We start from the raw sequence: 21,035 nt of genomic DNA, 5'->3' as shown, positions 1-21,035 counted from the left end.
TTACTTTAAAAATCTCCAGGTGAAAGAACTAACACAACACGATTGCACGGAGATACTGAGATTCGTAGGAAAATGTGTATGTGTAAGAATGTGAAGGCATCAGCAGGAACTGAGACAAAATTGAGGAGATGTGCACTTGGGAAAAATCAGGCATGGCTGCATTTTTAACTTCCCCCAGGCACTCACAATAGAAGATGAAATATCAACACTTAACACGTTGCTGAAGAAGCACAGTTCTTGGTGTAGACACTTTGCTTCCCCAAATGGCTGAGCCCGATGCTTCTTGGGCTGCTTGAAGGAGCTATCGTGTGGCCTTCACAAGGCTGCCATCTGGATATGGGAATGACAGATCAGTGCTCTTTCCAGATAGTACACGACTTCCGCCATCTTCATCAACAGTAGCAATTTTCTTCATGCATATCAATTGATTTTCATTGAAACAGACTTTTCAGTATCAGTGCATATCAATCGCAAAATTTAAATTTTTTGGTGCCTCTTAAGAACTTTTAAGTCTTAGTCATGCAAAGAATTCAACTGTAGTACTAAAACAACAATTTCAAACTACGCAGTAAGTACATATTTACATTTTACAAGACGAAAAGAGAGGTTCTATAATATCTGTATCAGTAATGCAAAATGGGAGAGAAATAATCCAAGGGAGATGGCCAAGTAAACGAAACTAACACGTTTATCATCTGGTACAGCCAACTTTATTCAGCTACAAACTGGACAAAAACACAGCGTAAGAAAGACTAACAAAGGTCCACTCGTGACAGGGATGTGACGTCCCCAGTCACTGCAGACAGCAGAAGGTGCGGCAATACCCATGCTCAGAGTTAGCTGACGATTTATGGAAGACAGCCTAACATATACATTCCTTTATCACTTATGTCCTCACTCAAGAGTCTGATAATTTTAGATTACTGAACATTTGTGCTGTTTAAATTTAAAACTGGTTAAAAGCTACAAGGATAAAGAACTTCATATTTTTCTGCCTCAGAGGGAATATGTTATCAACCGATGTTTAGCAAATAGATGAATATTACAAGGAGGGTTGAGCCAAATACATCATAAGAAGAGGAGGCACAAAGGTCCACGTATATCAGGGATAATGATGTCATTTCAAATCAATTAGGAAACTAGGGGGTATACAATAAGTGGTGTTGAGGCAATTGCCTCCTGTAGGTAGAAAAATTAGCTAGATTTCTACTGCCCTGTGTCATATAAAAACAAATCCCTTTGGAACATCAAAATTTAGCACCAAGACATCAAATTACAAAAATGACAGCATAAAATATTTTCTAAATCTTGGATAGTCTTCCTAAAAAAAAAATGTCTAACCTAAAGCTACCAACATATTTAGGAAAAACATACAAATGCTGTGTGACACAATACACGACAAAATAAGAAGGGCGAAGAAGAGGGGAGAATGCTCACATATGGAAAACGATTAGTAAAGACTGCAAAAGCGGGGCTTCGGAAAGTACACACATCAGCACTTGGTAAGTGGAGATGAGATGCATAAATGGAGATGTACGCACTGCACAGGGCTCGAGGTCTCCGGAAAGCAAGAATGCAAATTAAATCCCAAGGCAGCAGCTGGGCAGACTTTGAGACAGCTGCAAATGGGAACTACTGCTACCAGAACACGACTAACTGGGCAGAGGCTTTGGGAAGAAACATGATGGCACCCTTCAACTATAAAGGCTACACACATTCATGGATTCAGAACTTCAACTTTCAGTAAGTTATCCACTATAAGTCACTAAACTATTGCTTTTGACAGCTAAACACTAGGGGAACTTTAAAACAGACTGTCTGTTAATGGAGGAATACGATATTCACTTATGGTGCATCCACTCTAAGGTGAGATTCACCTTGTCCGACAGAGCTCCAGAGAAGCCAGTCACACCTGGTAGACCTCAGAAAGGCACAGCCTTGTCAGAAAAAGGAAGACCTCCCCAACGAGGAATGCGCGGCAAAGGCAAAACAAAGCCAACTCGGGGTGGGCCACGGCCCAGGACGGCTGGGTGCTCAGCTCGCACACCAGCTGACTCTGAGGTCTGCCAGAGCAAGGCGCTTTGCTGGCCGAGAGCACACTGCGTCCACACGATGCTGAGCAGAGGAACGGACGCTGTGTGTGGCTCTGTGAATGACCCAGCAAAAGCTGCTAATGCTTCACTGACTGCCTTGTACACTAAGCCTTCAACCTTATCTGTTCTAAAAACTGTTACGTAACGTAAGACGGTAAAAATTACTAACAGGGAGAGAGACATCTGGAAAGGTAAACTACTATATTTTTAAAAACTCAGATGCAAATTTGGCTTTTCAAAAATTCATACACACACATGAAAATATATATATAAACACGTAAAGATATAAACAATTTAGTAGTAAACAAAAAGTCTGGTGAACTGTTGATGGAAATCACTTAGACGGAAGGGTTTCTAATTGCAAGGAAACTTTCATTATAATGTTCAGTATGTTTTTGGATCATTTGTATTATCCATGAGAAATACTTTATGTTACACATATAAAAAATGACTTTTCTTTTAGATTTATTTATTTCAATTAAAAAGTCATATTTACAGAGAGAAACAGAGACAGAAAGATCTTCTGTCCACTGGCTCACTCCCCAAGTTTCTACAACAGTCAGAACCGAGCTGATCCAAAGCTGGAAGCCAGGAATTTCTTCCGGTTTCTCCCATTTGGGGGCATAGTCCCAAGGCTTTGGGCCATGCTCCACTGCTTTCCCAGGCCACAAGCAGGGAGAAGGACGGGAAGGGAAGCAGATGGATGGACAGATGTGTAGAGCACACTGGCAAAGGCTGATTTCAGTTAAGGGAAACGAGCCCAGGCATTTACAGAGAGAACTCAATGGGAGGCATCGAGTAAAAGATGCAAATGCAGAAACTGCTGGTAAGACATTCACTAGGAAAACCAGAGAGAAAGGAGGAGGAAGAAGAGGTGAATGGGAAATGAGGAATGGAGCTAAATCCTTTTTCCTGTGGTAACAGTCAGAGGATACCGACAAAGGAGGAAGGAGAAGCAGCAGCACACACTTAGGATACTCCATGACTTAAACTGGGAATGATAACAAGCGACACGAATGAGAAGGGCCAGAGACGGCCTGTCCAAAAGTAAGCTTGGTGGAAGTTTAGTGAGAATGTAATCTAAGTGGTTTTGTAACAATAACACACAGGGGCTGGCACAGTTGTGCAGAGCTAGGCTGCCGCTGTCAGAGGGCTGGGTCAAGATCTGGCTACGGAGGCTCCTGCCGTCACTGGGGCAGGCCCAGCTGGACTCCTGGGACGCTGGGCTCCTGACCTGGACATGGCCCGGCCTAGCCTGAGCCCGAGCCCCAGGCACAGCAGCTATCTGAGGACTGAACCAGCAATGGGAGCTCTCATCTTTGCCTTTCAAATAAATAAATGAACTCTATTATCCACAGGAAATTGTTTGTTACACATATGAATAAAATGACTTCTTAAACATATATTTCTTTTTTGTTGGAAAGCTGGATTTATAGCAGAGACGGAGAAAAAATAAAAGACAAATGATGGCACAGCATTACGTTACATGAAAAAGGATTTGAATCTTTGCTTTAAGCAAGGTAATAAAACTACACAGGCATCTGAGATAATCATAAAACCAGTTTGAAAATTTTTTGCAAAAGCAAATTTAATTGGACAATTTCTATATAATCTTACTCTAAACTTTATGAAGTTTTCCCCCTTTATTTTACCTTACAGACAACGTCATATTCAATAGGATAATTCCTGTGAAGTCACTCCCTTATTAGCATCTGCCTTTTATGAACCTCAGGTATTGGAAGCCAGGCCTGATGACACACACTGATGAGGCATGTGACATTTTCCATCAATGACTCAGTGATAACTCTATAAAAGATATGAAAGCTAGCAGTATCTTCTATGAGAAACTGCGACTTAACAAATGAGGGAAAATGGTCCTTTCCCACCCCTAACGAGGCTCCAAGTGCGTTACAAGGCAGGTCAAGCAGGTGCCCAGGGCGACAGTGCCCATACACATGCTTGCCAGGCTCGGTTTGTTGGCCTAGTTACAGTTTATAAGGCAAAACTATGCTTACAAGAAAAGCTTAATTTTCTATATACTGGCATTTATTTTGAAAATGAATTTACACCACACATATTTAGCAGAAACAAACAAAAACGAACCATGTGGTTATATCCTAAAAGCACATGGTTCAATGTGAGACATGCAATGAGTATCAGCAAACAGCAGTGTTTCATAAAAGGCAATCAGAGTCGCTCTCCATCTGTGCTTAAAGAACTGCTGCAGCTCCTTCCTGAGGCTTTTCAGGCCTACGAGCCTAAAAATACCTCATTTGCCACTGTATTCAAAATGCTCTAAGTCGGGCCTGGCATGTGCCAGGATCCCATATAGGCACCGGTTCTAATCCCAGCAGCTCCACTTCCCTTCCAGCTCCCTGCTTGTGGCCTGGGAAAGCAGTTGAGGACAGCCCAAAACCTTGAGACCTTGCACCTGTATGGGAGACCCAGAAGAAGCTCCTGGCTTAGGACTGGCTCGGCTTCAGCCATTGTGGCCACTTGGGGAGTGATTCAATGGACGGAAGATCTTCCTCTCTGTCTCTCCTCCTCTCTGCATATCTGGCTATCCAATAAAAGTAAGTAAGTAAAAAAAAAATATCACAGATGACTTCTCCCAGTTTTAAATGATGTGGACCAGCATCACAAAACTTACTGACAGAGCCTGCCCTGACGTGGTCACCCACCTCCCAGGAAGCTTTCCAACGGTCACACCTGCCTCCTGTATTCACATTTCTCAAACTGCTTTTCATTTAAATTGCTTTCTATCCAAATCTCAGCTCAGGATTTCAACACACAAATACAGCAAGAACCTAAAATTTAAAAACCTAACAAGCACCTTTCCACTTTCCACTCTTGCAAAGAACAACAAAACATTAGGAAGTGACACTGAATTTTTTCCATGTTTGGGACCCAATTCATTTCTTTCTAATTTACTGTTTAAAGAACATTTCCACACAATCTGTGCACCAACTTAAGCCACAGGCCCGAGCTGGACCGCTCCCATGTCACTAGAAGGGAGTAGAGACACATTACATAAGGGCAGCCCAAGAAAACCCAGAATCTTCCACTAAATCTGTTCTGGAGTCACAAAGAGAAAGCAATGTTTCATTAATTGTCTCACTTGCTGGTACGCTGGTGTACAGGAGCCGTGTGGAAACAGAGAGCCGCAGACATCCACGAGACACAGTCAGGAGGCCAAGGTTCCTCTGAGGCCAATGGCTCCCAGTGAGTTAAAGCACTGACTGGACGTCTCAACATGAGCACGCCCGTGCTGCACAGCGTCCAGCTACACAGCTTCTCAGGTCCTGGGGACAGGCCTTGGTGCCGAAGCAAGAATGCCACACTTCGGCGGGCAGAAAACGGCATGCACCACTTATTGCTTTACTCACAGCAATCCCATGAGACTTCATCTGCCCATCACTGTGAGCGGGAAGAGTAGGTAAGGGATGCAAAATTGGGAGTGTTTCCCAAACTTCTTGACTAAAAATCCTTCTTTCAGTGTTGAGCTAACAGTGTTACTTGAAGCTTGGGAGCTGTGAAAATCAGAATGCTGAATTAACCCTACATATTATGGCTCTTGCCTTCACTATGCTGTGTGGAAGGCAATAACTGCTGGTAAAGAATTCTTTTCACGGGCCCAGCGTTGTAGCCTAGTGGCTAAAGACCTCGCCTTGCAAGTGCCAGCATCCCACATGGGCACCAGTTTATATCCCAGTGGCCCTGCTTCCCATCCAATTCCCTGCTTGTGGCCTGGGAAAGCAGTGGAGGACGGCTCAAGACCTTGGGACCCTTTACCTGTGTGGGAGATCCGGAAGAGGCTCCGGGCTCCTGGTTTCAGATTGGCACAGCCCCTGACATTGCAGCTACCTGAGAAGTGAATCATCACATGAAGATTTTACCCTCTGTCTCTCCTCCTGTACACCTGACTTTCCAATTAAAAAAATCAGTAAATAAATAAATATTAAAAAAACCTGCAGACCCCTAGCTCTTGCTTTGTACCCGTGTATTGTGTAAGTAATGGGTTTATATTTCTTCTTCTATGAGGCGACCTAGGCTTAGTGAAGTGAGATGCTGGGAACCAAAAATGACAGGTGATGAGAATTTTTTTTACCAAATTCATACAGAAAAAAGTAGCCTACGTAACCTGCAAATTCACACCAATCATCCCAATGATTTCATTAACATTAAATCGGGTAGAACAGAACCAGCACACGGCAGTACATCCACAAAGGACATGAGCTACATATTAACTCTACATTTCACTGGAAGTTACACGGGAAAAACAGTCCTTTCATATCAAGTAACTTCGGTACACATGTGTACACGCTCATGTATGTGCATACATCAGCCATGATGAAAGTGACCTGAGTATGCATGTGTGTGTATATGCAAATGATGATGAACTACAGCTTTTTCAGTTTTAAATTGTCAAACTTAAGGTTAGATAAAATTTTTATTTATTTACAATATTTGTGATAGTCTAGGCCACAACTCAAGTGCCCTAAGGACACTCAAAAATTACCTAAGGGAAAATAAATAAGGTCGGCCTGAACACAAGTCCAGCCGGTGGTGGGTGCGAACAGCGACATGCGCACGGGGAGAGCAGCACAGGCCTGGCCCCCGAGCAGCACAGGCCTGGCCCCCAAGCAGCACAGGCCTGGCACCGAGCAGCACAGGCCTGGCCCCGAGCAGCACAGGCCTGGCCCCCGAGCAGCACAGGCCTGGCCCCCGAGCAGCACAGGCCTGGCCCCGAGCAGCACAGGCCTGGCCCCCGAGCAGCACAGGCCTGGCACCGAGCAGCACAGGCCTGGCCCCCGAGCAGCACAGGCCTGGCCCCCGAGCAGCACAGGCCTGGCCCCGAGCAGCACAGGCCTGGCCCCCGAGCAGCACAGGCCTGGCACCGAGCAGCACAGGCCTGGCACCGAGCAGCACAGGCCTGGCCCCCGAGCAGCACAGGCCTGGCCCCCGAGCAGCACAGGCCTGGCCCCCGAGCAGCACAGGCCTGGCCCCGAGCAGCACAGGCCTGGCCCCCGAGCAGCACAGGCCGCAGACTCCAGGCCTACAGCGGCAGGGCTGGGGCTGCCGTAAAACCTCCAACCCCACCGAAGTGGCCGAGATCCACCTCCACAGCTGCACTAAGGGAGGGACGGCAAGGTGGAGGCCTGAGGCGGGGTAAGGAAGGTAAAAGTTGAGTTTTTTGGCTCCTCTCTCAAACACCTGCAGGACACCGCCCCAGGTCTCACGAGACTCCTGAGTGAAAGGAGGCTTTTCCTTTTTTCCTTGGGGCGGGATGCTCTGCCACGCGAAGCTGCCCCAAGTTCTGACTAGGCCAAATCTCACACTGAAAATGCACGCGGTATTAACTTTGTTAGCTGAGTCCCGCCAAAGAGCTCACTCATGTGTCCCACATTTTCTCTGAAGAAAGCTCACTGATGATGAGGGACTGATGTATTTAATAATGTACACCTAGTTTTACAAAAATGTTCCATGTAATCCATTTAAAAAATAACTGGTTCATTTCAGTCCCTGCACACAATACTTCCCTTTGTCCCTTGTAAGTCTCTCAAACGTCTTATTTTAAAGGAATATATAGTACTCCCGGAAGACATTTTCCCATTTCTATTCTCCTCGGCTCCTGCGAGCCCTTGTTCGGTGTGATAAGGCAATCTCCTCCGGGATCTGCGCTGTGTAGTTTCACACCACGAGTGACAAGGACTCGACTTGAGTAACTGCTGTGCGCAGGTTGTAATTATGTCAGCTGGAGTGTTGAACAAGGGGCTGATTAATGTGCGCCCCGGCCCCGGCGCAGGCCCTATCAAAAGCTCTGCGCAGGCCAGCAGTGGGGACGGGTTAAGGCAAAAAGACAAAACATGCGGCATCGCCCATGATAGATGAATTGCTCCAACAGTCTTCAGGCAGATGTTCCAGGACAGTATAATATACAATTACTCTGCCTTATCACCTTCCCAGGGACAATAAAGCTTCCTCCTTCTATAGCTCATGTGAGTGAAGGCAGAATTAGTTTTACTTTTACAACACTGACTCACTTATCATGTTGCCTTGATTGTGCTTTTACAGCTAAAGAAAACATATATTCTACTTTTAAACTAACGGGAAAAAAAGCCCTTAAAAATAAAACCTTGTTTTGAATCTCTTTTACATCAGAGAATACAGTGCTTTAAAAGATTGTTTTGCTGGAAGGAGAAGCAGCGAAGGTGGTAATATATGTGTGGCTATGCGTAGTTCAAAACAAGCACCTGCGCATAACTCAAGAAGTGAGGTTTGAAGTTTATAGTCATCACACCCATACTATTCAAAGGCTATGCAGAAATCATTAATTGAAAGGAACATGTAATTGAACACACACATAAATGATATGTTTTTTATATATGTACCGACACCACTCATCTACTTCTCAGGCAGGGGCACAGAGCTCCTAGCATCCGAGAGGACACATTCCAAGTTGTACACTCTCTCACGACAGCCATGCCTACTCAGGATCCTTCTGGGTCTCTGCTCCCTCAGCTGCGCGCCCAGTAAAAAGACTCGTCGCCGAGCTCAGAGAGCTGACACGCACTGTGCACTGTGCGGTATGCATGTGACATGCGTCAGAGCACTGCGCACGCCGCTCATCCGTGCTTAAGAAACGGTACAAACGTTCCTGCAGATTCATAAAACAAAGGCATAACAACTGCTTAAGGGAAACAGGCTTTTTATTTTCAGAGTTGAACAACAAATTAAAGCTAAAAATTGAGACGCAGTCATGATGATCTTGTGGTAATCACAATTTATGATGAAACCAAGCAGAAAAATGCAAAGACTCAAAGGAAACCCACACAACACTGAGTGCAAAAATAGCATACATCGACCCGTGGGGCAATACAAATGACTCATTTCTAGTTTTTAGTGGTTTAATGCAACTGACATCAACACTCAGCAGCTATAATACACCTTAAGTCATGCAAACAAATCATGAACCCCAGCTAACCCTCAGGAATGGCACACCCCTGTTGTTGCACAGTGTATACACACGATCTCCCACAGCCGCCTGGCCTGAGCGCCACAGGGCTCCGGCAGGACGCACTGCACGTGGATTACACGCATCTGCAAGTACGGCAACTTGAAGAAGATAGGAGTCAATCAGAAACAGTATTCAATAGAAGCCTCAGCACAAAGGATACAGAAAACATAATTAATTTCATGACTGTAAAAACGCCATAGCACACCCATAATTACAACAAAGGTAGCTAAAAGCAAATGGCACGAGATGCTTGAGGTTCTCACAAGAAATGACTGGTGTGCTTCAATCTCCTTGTGATATAATTGTCCTTAAAACCCTGAGACATCAGCCAATATCGTTCAGAACAAATCACAGAGGCGATGTCACATTTAAAATGAGTACTCACCATTCACTATTGTTAGCAGGAAATAGATTTTTAAATTAATGAGTAAATAAAATCACAGTGCTGGAAAACGCACACTGGGGAGCAAAGCGACCCTCTAACCTAACCTCTGATTTCTTGATTCAATATGCTGAACATAGCACAGCACCAAAAACGTGGACACATGCTTAGAGCAGCTCTGGGAACAGCAGCTGGGACAGCTGGACTTCCTACCAGAGGCCTAACTGGACACAAGGAGGCACAGACTCAATTCAGCAGGGTTGCAGCCTGCATCCCACCCTAACCTCGCAGACCTCCTGGCCATCACGTGCTAGGCAATCCTTGGCCTCTGCTATCTGTTGGCCGATGAGTGCTGACAGAAAATTCACAACGCAACCTTGACAACATATGAAAGCAAATACACACGAGTGGTTCACCTGCCTGCTCTTTCAGCTGTAACCACTTCTCCTTTGCTCCAGTTCTTCCAGAAGGCAGCCTGGACTCCATCTCTGCAGCCCCCAATCACGTTCTCACTTACCATCCCTTGAGCTCTGTGTGCTTACTTGGTTTTGTTCTCATTGCTTTCCTAGAGGATGCACACCCCTCAAAGATGGGGCCTGGCAGGCAGCATGGCCATGGCATCCTCCTCTACCTCAACTCCTGGAAGGGCTGCAATGTCTGCTTGCTGCAGGTCCCTCTCTTCCTCCTAGCACCCGCCAGCTCTGGGAGTCCATTTCCCATTCCATCCTAAACCGGCCCTTTGCCTCTTGTTTGGCTCACTTCCCACACTGCCCAAGGCATCTAGCAATCACAGGCCACCTTCAGGTTCTACACAAATTAGTGTTACCCCAGACTGGCACAGGTGTCTCAAAATCAATACAGCCCACACTGCTCATGATGTCCCCAAGGCCCATTCCCTGACAGAAATGAGCGCCTTGCCGAAGGACACATTCCCCATCAGGGGCCCAAATCCACCCGGTGCTCCGTGTGCTCCAGTCTTTGGTTCGTTTACTGGGTCGGCACAGCCCTTCCTTCAACTTCCCCCAACACACTGCTGTCAGCCTTGCTCCTCCCATCTTGGAAATGCCCTTCCCAGTCGTCCTGCCCAATGCCACCAATGAAGTGTGATATGTTATTTTCCTGGCCAATGTTTTCTACTGGCTAAAACTCAGACTGTCCAGCACGCACAGCAGTGAACATTGAAACTGACTTTCTGCTGCCTTTTATCTCATAATCTCATATATCCTACAAATGAGGCTGTTGGAGCGACAAGATAACTTTAAATCTAAGCAATAGTGTAACGTAAGAATGGAGAATGGGACAGAGTCTTGAACGTATCTGAAAATCTTAGGTTAAAAAACAAATTTCTCAATAACATTAGAAGTTATAATATCTATTTCTTTAACTCCCCCCTCCCCCAATTTGGGAGGGAAAGAGAGAGAAAAAGGAACACAGTCCGGATAGGGGAGGGAGATAGCTGGGAAGGCACAGAGACAGCGGGAGCTCCCACTCAGAATCACACTTATCTGGCTCCGCCTGGCCAGGCTCCTGAACTCAGTCCCACTTGGGTGACATGGTCAAATTACTGCAGCTACTATCTGTGCCTCCCTGCTGTCATGAATGGGAAGCTGCAGAACCAGAATTCAAAGCAGCCACTCCATTTTGGGCTATGGGTGAACCTCTTAGTGTCTTAGCCTTAAGCCAATGCCACCTCTAATTTCTCAACCTTACATGTCAGTCACACTCTCTACAGCAATGCATTTCAACACAGAAAATTAATCACCTTAATTAAGCACACTTAACATTTACCGTGTTTCCTTTCATATAGAAAAATTCTTATTTGTTCCAATGCTACCAATGCTATTTCATATATATATTAAATGTTGTGATGCTGTAACGAAGAAACAAAATGCATTGAGGAATCAAAGATCCAAGTTAATCAAGATGCATTCAAACCCTATATAGCGAGGGGTCACCAAGCAACGGGAAAGCTGACACAAAGGTACAGAATGAGGGACAGGTTCCTTAGCAAGAATTAAAGCAAAGAATTAATAATTTAAACTAAAAACAAATAAAAGAAATAATAAAAATAAATATAATTAATGTTTAAGAAATTTTAGGAAACATTGGTATTACATTTAAGTACCCTTTAGAGAGAAGTAGCAGGTTGCATGATGTGTTACTGAATATCAGATTCTAGTTTTTTTGAAATACAGCTCACTTGCAGTGCTTTGCATTGAGGAATAGCATAAGACTGTCTTTAAAATAAAGAAAAAGAAAAATTCAGGAACAGTTCTTTTTTGTAGGACATCTTATAAATACAGTAAATACAAAAATATCAAATTATAAGAAAGTGGCAACAATTGGTTTGTGCTATGTCCCTTAGATAAGAGGTAACTGGAAATTTATAAAAGCTATATAATGTTTTAACCAAAACCCTGCAGGAAAAACCAACATATCAATGATGTCGGCTGCCACACAGTAGACAGTGTCTCCATCCGTAAAAGGAGTGTTCAGAAAAAGACACTGATGGACAAAGCCACTTCCAGTTCTTTGCCCCATAAACAGCACATCGCCACTGTGTGAAGGTTTGAATTCTTCTCTGCTCCCCACATCACTGTTTGTACATAAGCACAAGAAGCAGTGTTCCAGAATATACTGAATATATTGAATGGAATAACTAGTGTTCTAGCACTGTGAAATGACAGCTGGTCAACCTCTCCAACACATCCCAGGTCTTCCACTTTGTTGTGCGATTCTCCTTCAGGCCAGCACCTAGGTCAGAGCCGATCACCCCCTGGAGGGATCACACAGGACTCTACTGACTCATTTTTCTAATGAGCTCTATAGTATGAGCTTTTATGCCAGAAGATATAGATAGTTACATAGTCAAGTGTTTTGTTGTGTGATAATAGCTCTAGTGTCTAAGGAATTAGTTATTATGCAAGACATGATGGCACAAAAAAAATCATTTTTTTTTTTTTATCTCTAAGGCCTTTTTTCCTGCCACAGTGAACATAGATATATCTAACTACCACCCATGGGACTGTCCATAGCAATTCCTTGTAGAAAGACCATCCCCAAAGATGGCCTTGGTCTTCTATAATTATTGGATTTGGGATTCAAAACCAGCAAGTTAGATAAACATGTTTATCTGCATTCTACTTTCAGAGATAGCAGTGGGAATGTGTGGTCACTTTGTGTTCAAAATGGCTCTTCTAATTAATCTGTGATCTCAAAGCCCATTTACAGCAACAAACAACTCCCTGCACTGGAGGGCAGGAGGCCGCGCTCAGATTCGAGGCCCTTGAAAGACATCTAACCAACCTGCAACTTCCAATGCTCTGCAGGTACTTGCTTTGAAATCTGTAAGATGTTTTTACTTAAGCATGTTACTTTCACATGTAAGCATTGTTGTGCAGGGCAGCACACCTGCTAAGCCCAAAATTTGAGGAAGCTGTGGGTTTTGGGAAAGAAGAGTAAAGCACAAATAAAACAAGTAACAGAGACATCTCAAACAATTAGAATCCTGAAGATAAAACTCACTAAGGAAATGGCAGACAGAGAAAAGTAGCAACCAGTTAACTCAGGAAGAAAGCAATTTCGGTAGCAAAAGCAGAGTGCATCGGGAGAACACACGGGTACATGAACATTGTACAACCTTCTTGCTTCACAACAGAAAAACTGAAAGGGTGACAATGTTAAACACAACAGATGACACTATTAATAAACGTGTGTCCTTTTATTAAGTAACTCCTCAAAAAATCTCCCCGCAACCTACCAGCAACATCCACTCCGCATGGAAGGTAGGGAAGCTGCCTAAAACGCCCCCTCACACGTGCTGGAGAATCGGCTCAAGCAGTCCGTGGGCTTGCCAAGGACCCAGCTCCCTGACCCTGACAGCAGAGATGGGCAGGTGCCCCACACAAGCAAAACACAAAACCAATGGACACATTTGATTTCTAAGAAATTCATCACAATTTAAAGAAACTAAATTTGGAAAGAAACTAAACTTTCAGGCTTCTAGACTATTCTTTAATGTCTAGTATATATTTTTTTGTTTCTTCTAATAAGTATACAAGCAGTTACAACACAATGAATTATGAAGAGATACTAAATGAGACAAACAAAAAACTGAAATAAAATTTATTGGTTCTTTAAATGACAAAATCAGCTTTGATTTTAAAATGTGCTGATATTATTAGTCTTGCTGCATTAGATTAATCTAAATCTAAGTTACATTTAATATTAGTAACACATTTTCACTCTGATGTTTTGTAACATCTGAAATTCCAAAAGACTAAGAGCAGCTTGTTACTCTGTGCCGCTGGTCTCCCATCACGTGTGGCAGACTTGCCACAAAGCCCTGTTATCCTCATCATCCAGGGGCAGAGGCAAGCTGCTTCTATGCCTTGTTTCTGGAGTAACCCACAAATCTGTGCAAGACGCCTAACGAACAATGAAACTCTGAGCAGATGAGCCAAAAGCCGCCCTCCACAGAGCTGGGCTCTAGTCCAGATACTGCGCAAGCAAACGGAACACAAGAAACAGGAATTCTATTATAGGTTCAACTCCTAATACAGCAATAGCCAAGATGGCTTCTCTCATGACTAAACCATGAATAAACATAATATGCCTACGTAGTATAATTTCTAAAAATACCTACTATTATCCATTATCCTCGTAACAGAGAAACTTTGTAAAAAAAAAAGTATGCAATGGAAAAATTAAAACAAACTTTTAGGAGAACACAAAGATCCTAAATATAGCTTTTTTAATTAACTGAATCTTAATATTTCCATAAAAATGCTTCCAACAATATGCACAGACAGAAATCTAATAATTTTTCACAAAAAGTTTCAAGAATATTTTCACATCTTAAAAAATGGCGACATAGCACATGTGTAAGAAACTGCAAATTTGATCACTTGAAACACTAAACAAAGTATCAGATGAGTAATAAAAGTGGAATTAACCAGTATCCGGAAATAAAGCCCCACTTGCAGTGGAGGAAAACACCAGAACGAGGGCGTTCCTTCACACATCCGTACCCTGACCTCATCATAAAGAAATCAAAATCCTTGCCAGCTCAAAACTGTCTGCACCTGTAAAGCTTCTTCTATGCGAAACGCTCCAACTGGGAAACAAATCTACGAGCACTTGCCGCACACTTCAAAAGGCAATGTGGTGAGCCTCTGCTCTCAGACCCACGAGCTACGATATTGCCATTTATAATCATTCAATTTATGGGATTTATGATTTCAAAAGAATGCAGAAAATAGTGGGGGGAATAAAAAGTTAATTTTGTAATGAAAAAGCACACGAAAGGTTTGAAGAACCAAGAGAGTTACGCAGCTGAGGGAGAAGCTGGACAAGCCCGGGCGTGTGGAACACTGACCGTATCAACTTTCAGGACAGGGACCCAGGAAACAAATGATGGAACTGCCAGAGTTTAACCGAAAATTTTAGTGCTTTGTAACTTACTACAAGAGACATAAAGCATCCTGCAGGAGTGTGCCTTTGGTGCAGTAGTTATGGCACTGCTTGGAAAGCCTGCGCTGGAGTCTGTGCTCCATTCGTGACCCAGTTTCCTAATCCTACGCGCCCTGACAGGCAGCAGGTGATGATGACGTAGTTCCGTGGGCCCCCACCACCCGCACAGCACGCCAGGATGGAGTTGCCAGCATGGCTCGGCTCTGGCGACTGAAGGCATTTGGGGAATAAACTAGCAGGTAGGAGATCTTCCTCTGTTTCCAAAATGTAAGGCACATGATTCCCCAGAAATCTAAAAAAAGTAGTGAGATGCTTTAAGGAAATATCCTTAATTATTCGAGTACAGGAGGTAATAATTTGGCCCTTTTATGATTTATTAGTACTTTAGTTCTTATATGCATTTATTGCTATTTCCACTCTGAACTCTAAAAGAAGTTTCAGGGGTAATATAAGATTATCTTAAACAAGAGACCAACTGTGGTCATTTTAGTGAAACCTACTCTCATGTGGTACTGAATGCAATGACTGCCACAGGACAGTCTGCCACAGATCCAGTTGAGAGGTAAGTCAGAAGGAGCTCAATCCTAAAGGCCTCTGCATGCAGAGTACAGGAAACGTGACTCTCTCTAGCTCTCTCATTAACATACAGAGTGGACAATACATTAAAAAGTGAGCTAAAATGATAGTAAATATTTGTTTTACTACAAAACAAATCTACAGAATCTATTGCATTAATAATGATAGGACACTGTGCTATGTATGAGTCTAAATGTATGCTTTCAAATTATAATGAATAATAATGAATGGTGAAAAGTTTGGTAGTAATGACAGCATGTACTGGTCTGTAATTCATTAGACTTTGGATATTTCAGACACTAAAAGCTAAGGAAGGGACTACATATTTACCTCGAAATAGATTGAGATGTCATTTCCTAAATTAATAATGCAACGTGAAAAATTGCTTCAGGTGCACAAGACAAATTATAAAATTCTTTTGTAAACAAATCTATGTAACTTCTTATGAATAATTATAATTACTAGCATTTCACCATTAATGTACAATGTACAAAATGAAAAATACATCTTCAAACAAAATTTAAATAATATTTCAGGTTCTAATGATGATAATTCACCTACAGACAAATGTTCATAACGACAAAGATGGGAATACTTTCTAGAAGTAATTTATAACTACTTATACTAAGGAAAAAAAGTTATTTAGATATTATGAGCAATAAGACATTATAAAACGATACTAATAAGATAAATATGACCATATATTCCTAGAATCTGTGTCCATTTAAAAATAAATATATGAACTTAATAGGTAATTCATGAGAATCATTTACACATGTTTACTTTCTTATTTAAGGAAACATTGCCTTTGTTTAGGTGAACAGTGTGGTAAGTATATTGTTCTTCCCAGACCATGCAACCATATTTATCTTTGTGAACTTATTACATATGCAAACACTTCGGGAGAAGATTTGATAGATGATTTATTGATTACTAAACAGCATCATGAGCCATGTGTACTTTAAAGTTATATTTCAGGAGTTTTCTGTGTTTTTATGTAAATAAACATTTTGAATTTTAATACCATAATATAATTGTGCCTCTTCATCTTAAGCAAATTTCAAAAAAATTTTTTAACTACATTGAATTTATTAAAATTTCCCATATATTACATAAAAATATTTGTCATGCTCAGATTTAAATGCATAAAGTCTTTTCAAACTAGACTTCTGAAACTATAAAACAGTTCAGCAATTAAACCAATAATTAATTTTAGATTTAACAAAATTTTAACCACTTCCAAACCATAAACCAACAACAAAAAAACTTTCCATCTTGCCATGGATTGCTAAGTAAATTTTAACAAGAGGAGAGCTTTCAAGGTATTAAATCACCTGCATTAACTTACTAAACAGTACATAGACATTTAAAGGCAAAGTAAATTCAGCCTACACCCAAGCCAGTCATCTGAGATGACCGGAAAACACCGGCCAAGGATTCCCACCCAACTCCCTGTGCTGGCTCAGCTGGATCACACTGTTCCCTGTAGGATGGCAACACATCCCTTAGGAAAGGTCCACACCTCAGGGTGCACAGGCCGCCGAGGTGACAAGGCCGCAGAGTGTGCTGGGCCCATATCCGGCACCCAGCCTCACGTGCGTGCTGTGCACCAACGCCAAAAGGAGAGAGAGGAACCGGATGCGGAGGAAAACTCAGCACAAATTAGTCAACAATTCTCACTATGTAACTTTTCACCTACCAAAAGCAGTCTGACCATGCCAAACTATCCATTTTAACTATGAAATCTACTCATAAGTGCAGAATACCACTTGTATCTATTTTGTATGTGGCATTCTATACACATGGCATCTGAAATTATAACTTTGTTACTGTGTTTGAATATCACAACTATACACGATATTGATTATCAGTTTCAGAAGCCAGTTATCACTTGTTGAATATGAAAATTCACTCAAAGAAACAAAAAACAAAACCAAAATTCTGGGCCCGTCGCAATGGCCTAGCAGGTAGAGTACTTGCCTAGAATGTGCCAGGATCCCATATGGGTGCCGGTTCTAATCCCGGCAGCCCCACCTCCCATCCAGCTCCCTGCCTGTGGCCTGGGGAAGCAGCAGTGGACGGCCCAAATCCTTGGGCCTCTGCACCTGTGTGGGAGACCTGGAGGAAATTACAGGCTCCTGGCTTCAGATTGGCGCAGCACCGGCTGTTGCGGTCACTTGGGGAGTGAATCATCAGCTGGAAGATCTTTCTCTCTGTCTCTCCTCTCTGTATATCTGCCTTTCCAATAAAAATAAATAGATCCATTAAAAAAACTCCATCTGTTAAAAACAAAAAACTCTAGCAAGACAGCAACAAATATCTTACGCATTAGTCCTTCTCAGGATGAAAGGCATGCAAGTCAACAGCTAAAATAAATACTAAAGGAATGTTTTACTTCTCTAAATGTCTCCCTGTGTGTTACACAAACAGCAACTACAGAACAATTGCTAACATAAAGAGATTTCAATGTTTCCTTTTTATTAAAACTGACATTTCAGAATGTACCCGATGTTTAAAGCCTGAGTACCAACCGCGGGCGCGTGTGTATGAACTCTACTCGGAGGGAAGAGACTGTGTCCGTGGTGGTTTGTCATCATGCCTATGTAATACCACCAATTATGCAACTCTGTTGTTTTAAAATGGGAAGTAATGGCCTCCTTTGTCCTAAATTAAAGGATTGCTTTAGGTTGGCTGTCTTACTACAATTACGCCAGTCTAATAAAAACATTAGATATTGCTTTTTTTAAAAAATGGAGTTCCTTTGCTTGGTCCTCAAAAAAAGACTACCAGCACCTCAGAACTATCATATCTACTGACTGGATCACCATCTTACCATTAATCGAGCCCAGCACACTTGATTCTTCCTCCACTTTGCAAGTTCAAGGATCCATATGAGTGCTGGTTCATTTCCCAGCTGCTCCACTTCCCTTCCAGATCCCTGCTGTTGTGTGGGAAAGCAGCTGAGGATGGCCCAATGCCTTGGGACCCTGCACCTGTGTGGGAAACCTGGAAGAAGCTTCTGGCTCCTGGCTTTGGATTGGCTAAGCTCTGGCCATTGAGTCACATGGGGAGGGAACCGGTCGATAGAAGATTTTCCCCTCTGTAAAAACATCTGCCTTTCCAATAAAAATATCTTTATTTTTTAAAATATGAAATACCAATGTAATGTAATATTCAGTAAAGACAGAACGGCTGACTGAGTGAATGAACTGTGATTTCTGTACTGTTGATGACACTTTTATGTAACAGTATGGTGGGTAATAAAGATCATTATGAGGATCAATGCACTGAATGCACAGGCTATGTCCAGGGGATGCAAAGCTCACCTTTCCACGGAAGCTTAGCTCTACTGCTCCCAGCACAGTGCACTGCCTGCAACAGGCCAGCCTGCATGTCTCCAGACCACCACACACAGAAGGACCAGCCATGGCTGCAGCTGATGCTGGCAGATGTCACAGCTGCTGGCACGCCCGCTAGGGTACCACAGGCGAGTACTGAGCACACGCTCTCTGGCTCCAGGGTCAGCCTGACCAACCTTCAAGTTATATTCCCCATCGCGTCTTTCCAAGAACCTTAGCAGACACACCTTCTGTGGCAAGCCAGCTGACAGGAGTCAGCAGTGCCAGTTCCCTCATATGTGCATCCCTTATCGAGGAAGCAGGACGGAAGCCTCTGAGTGACTGACGGCGGACTCCCAGTCCCAGGGGACCTCCCCAGCCCTGCAGTCTTCCTTAGGCCAGCTTGACCAGGCCTCAGCCATTCAGCACATGTGAATCGCACAGCCCTGCCTACGCTCTTGCCCCTCACCATGGCTGGCTGCCTTGCCCTGCTACAGAAACCCGGCGGCGGGGAGTGAGTCACACCAATGAAGCCTGTTCTGACTGCGGCTGCCGCCGTGCTGCCTCGCTGTCCTGTTCTTTTCCCACGCTGAGGCTCTTCTGATCGACACTCCACTTCTCAGCCTCACCCTGAGCTCCCATCTTCTTAGAACACAGCTGCCTTGGCTGTGCCCTGACAGACGCCTGCCTTCCGTGAGCTTCACCTGGCTTCAGCTGGCCCAGTCCCATCTGCAGCTCACTGGAGCTGGAGTCTGCTGTCACTTTCACCTGCTCACAACCTAACAGGACGGGGACATCTCGAACACCACCTTTGCTGTCTAATAAGATCATTTAAACACTGAGGTATAACAAAAGATCATAAAATTCAATTACTGGGGCCCGGCGCGATGGCACAGTGGTTAAGGTCCTCGCCTTGCACGCCTGGGATCCCATATGGGCTCCGGTTCTAATTCCGGCGGCCCCACTTCCCATCCAGCGCCCTGCCTGTGGCCTGGGAAAGCAGTGGAGGACGGCCCAAAGCTTTGGGACCCTGCACCCGCGTGGGAGACCCGGAAGAGGCTCCTGGCTTCGGATCGGCATAGCACTGGCTGTTGCACTCACTTGGGGAGTGAATCATCAGACGGAAGATCTTCCTCTCTCTCTCCTCTCTGTATATCTGCCTTTCCAATAAAAAATAATAAAAATAAATCTTTAAAAAAATCAATTACTAAGATAATAAAAAATGGAAAAGAACTTTGTATTTTTCAACAATCACTAACTTCATACGACACTATAATGGTGGATTCATGTCAGTAAAAATTTGGACAAACTAAAAAATTATGCAAGACCCAGCAGGACCTCTAAGATAAGCTGGAGACTCTAATTAAAACGACATGTGAGCACAGGTTCCCGTATGGCGACCAATGATGCATCCTATGAGCAAGGATGAGTGTGACCAGGCAATCTGTGCACCTGGAGGGAGCAGCAGAGGGTTTATGAAGTTCCTGTATTATCCTCTCCACCTACTATGAATCTGAAACTTTGAACAAAAAAGCTTAAAATAAACCAGTAAGTGTGCAAATTAAACTTCCAAATAGATATGAAAACCATATGTTAGAGTCCGCTCATTAGCGCTGACAAGAGAAGCCTGGCTTTCCCTGATGCCATCCCAGGACTGCAGCCCACAGGCCCCGCACTCACTGCGGGGAACAGGCTGGTTACCTGGAGCCCCCACAGGCCCCGCACTCACTGCGGGAACAGGCTGGTTACCTGTAGCCCCCACAGGCCCCGCACTCACTGCGGGAACAGGCTGGTTACCTGTAGCCCCCACAGGCCCCGCACTCACTGCGGGAACAGGCTGGTTACCTGTAGCCCCCACAGGCCCCGCACTCACTGCGGGAACAGGCTGGTTACCTGTAGCCCCCACAGGCCCCGCACTCACTGCGGGAACAGGCTGGTTACCTGTAGCCCCCACAGGCCCCGCACTCACTGCGGGAACAGGCTGGTTACCTGTAGCCCCCACAGGCCCCGCACTCACTGCGGGAACAGGCTGGTTACCTGTAGCCCCCACAGGCCCCGCACTCACTGCGGGAACAGGCTGGTTACCTGTAGCCCCCACAGGCCCCGCACTCACTGCGGGAACAGGCTGGTTACCTGTAGCCCCCACAGGCCCCGCA

The 21,035-nt window shown here is 44.0% G+C and overlaps 1 protein-coding gene across 2 annotated transcripts in view; it reads right to left on the bottom strand.

The window, feature by feature from the left end:
- Positions 1-21,035, bottom strand: part of ZNF407 (zinc finger protein 407) — a 391,190-nt gene that overhangs the window by 122,901 nt on the left and 247,254 nt on the right. The window lies entirely within an intron of this gene.

Source organism: Ochotona curzoniae, unplaced genomic scaffold (genome assembly GCF_017591425.1).
Source record: "Ochotona curzoniae isolate NIBS_2020 unplaced genomic scaffold, NIBS_Ocur_1.0 contig_43, whole genome shotgun sequence".
Lineage (NCBI taxonomy): Eukaryota > Metazoa > Chordata > Mammalia > Lagomorpha > Ochotonidae > Ochotona > Ochotona curzoniae.
The sequence above is the reverse complement of the archived record's forward strand: the minus strand, read 5'-3'. Positions and strand labels throughout refer to the sequence as shown.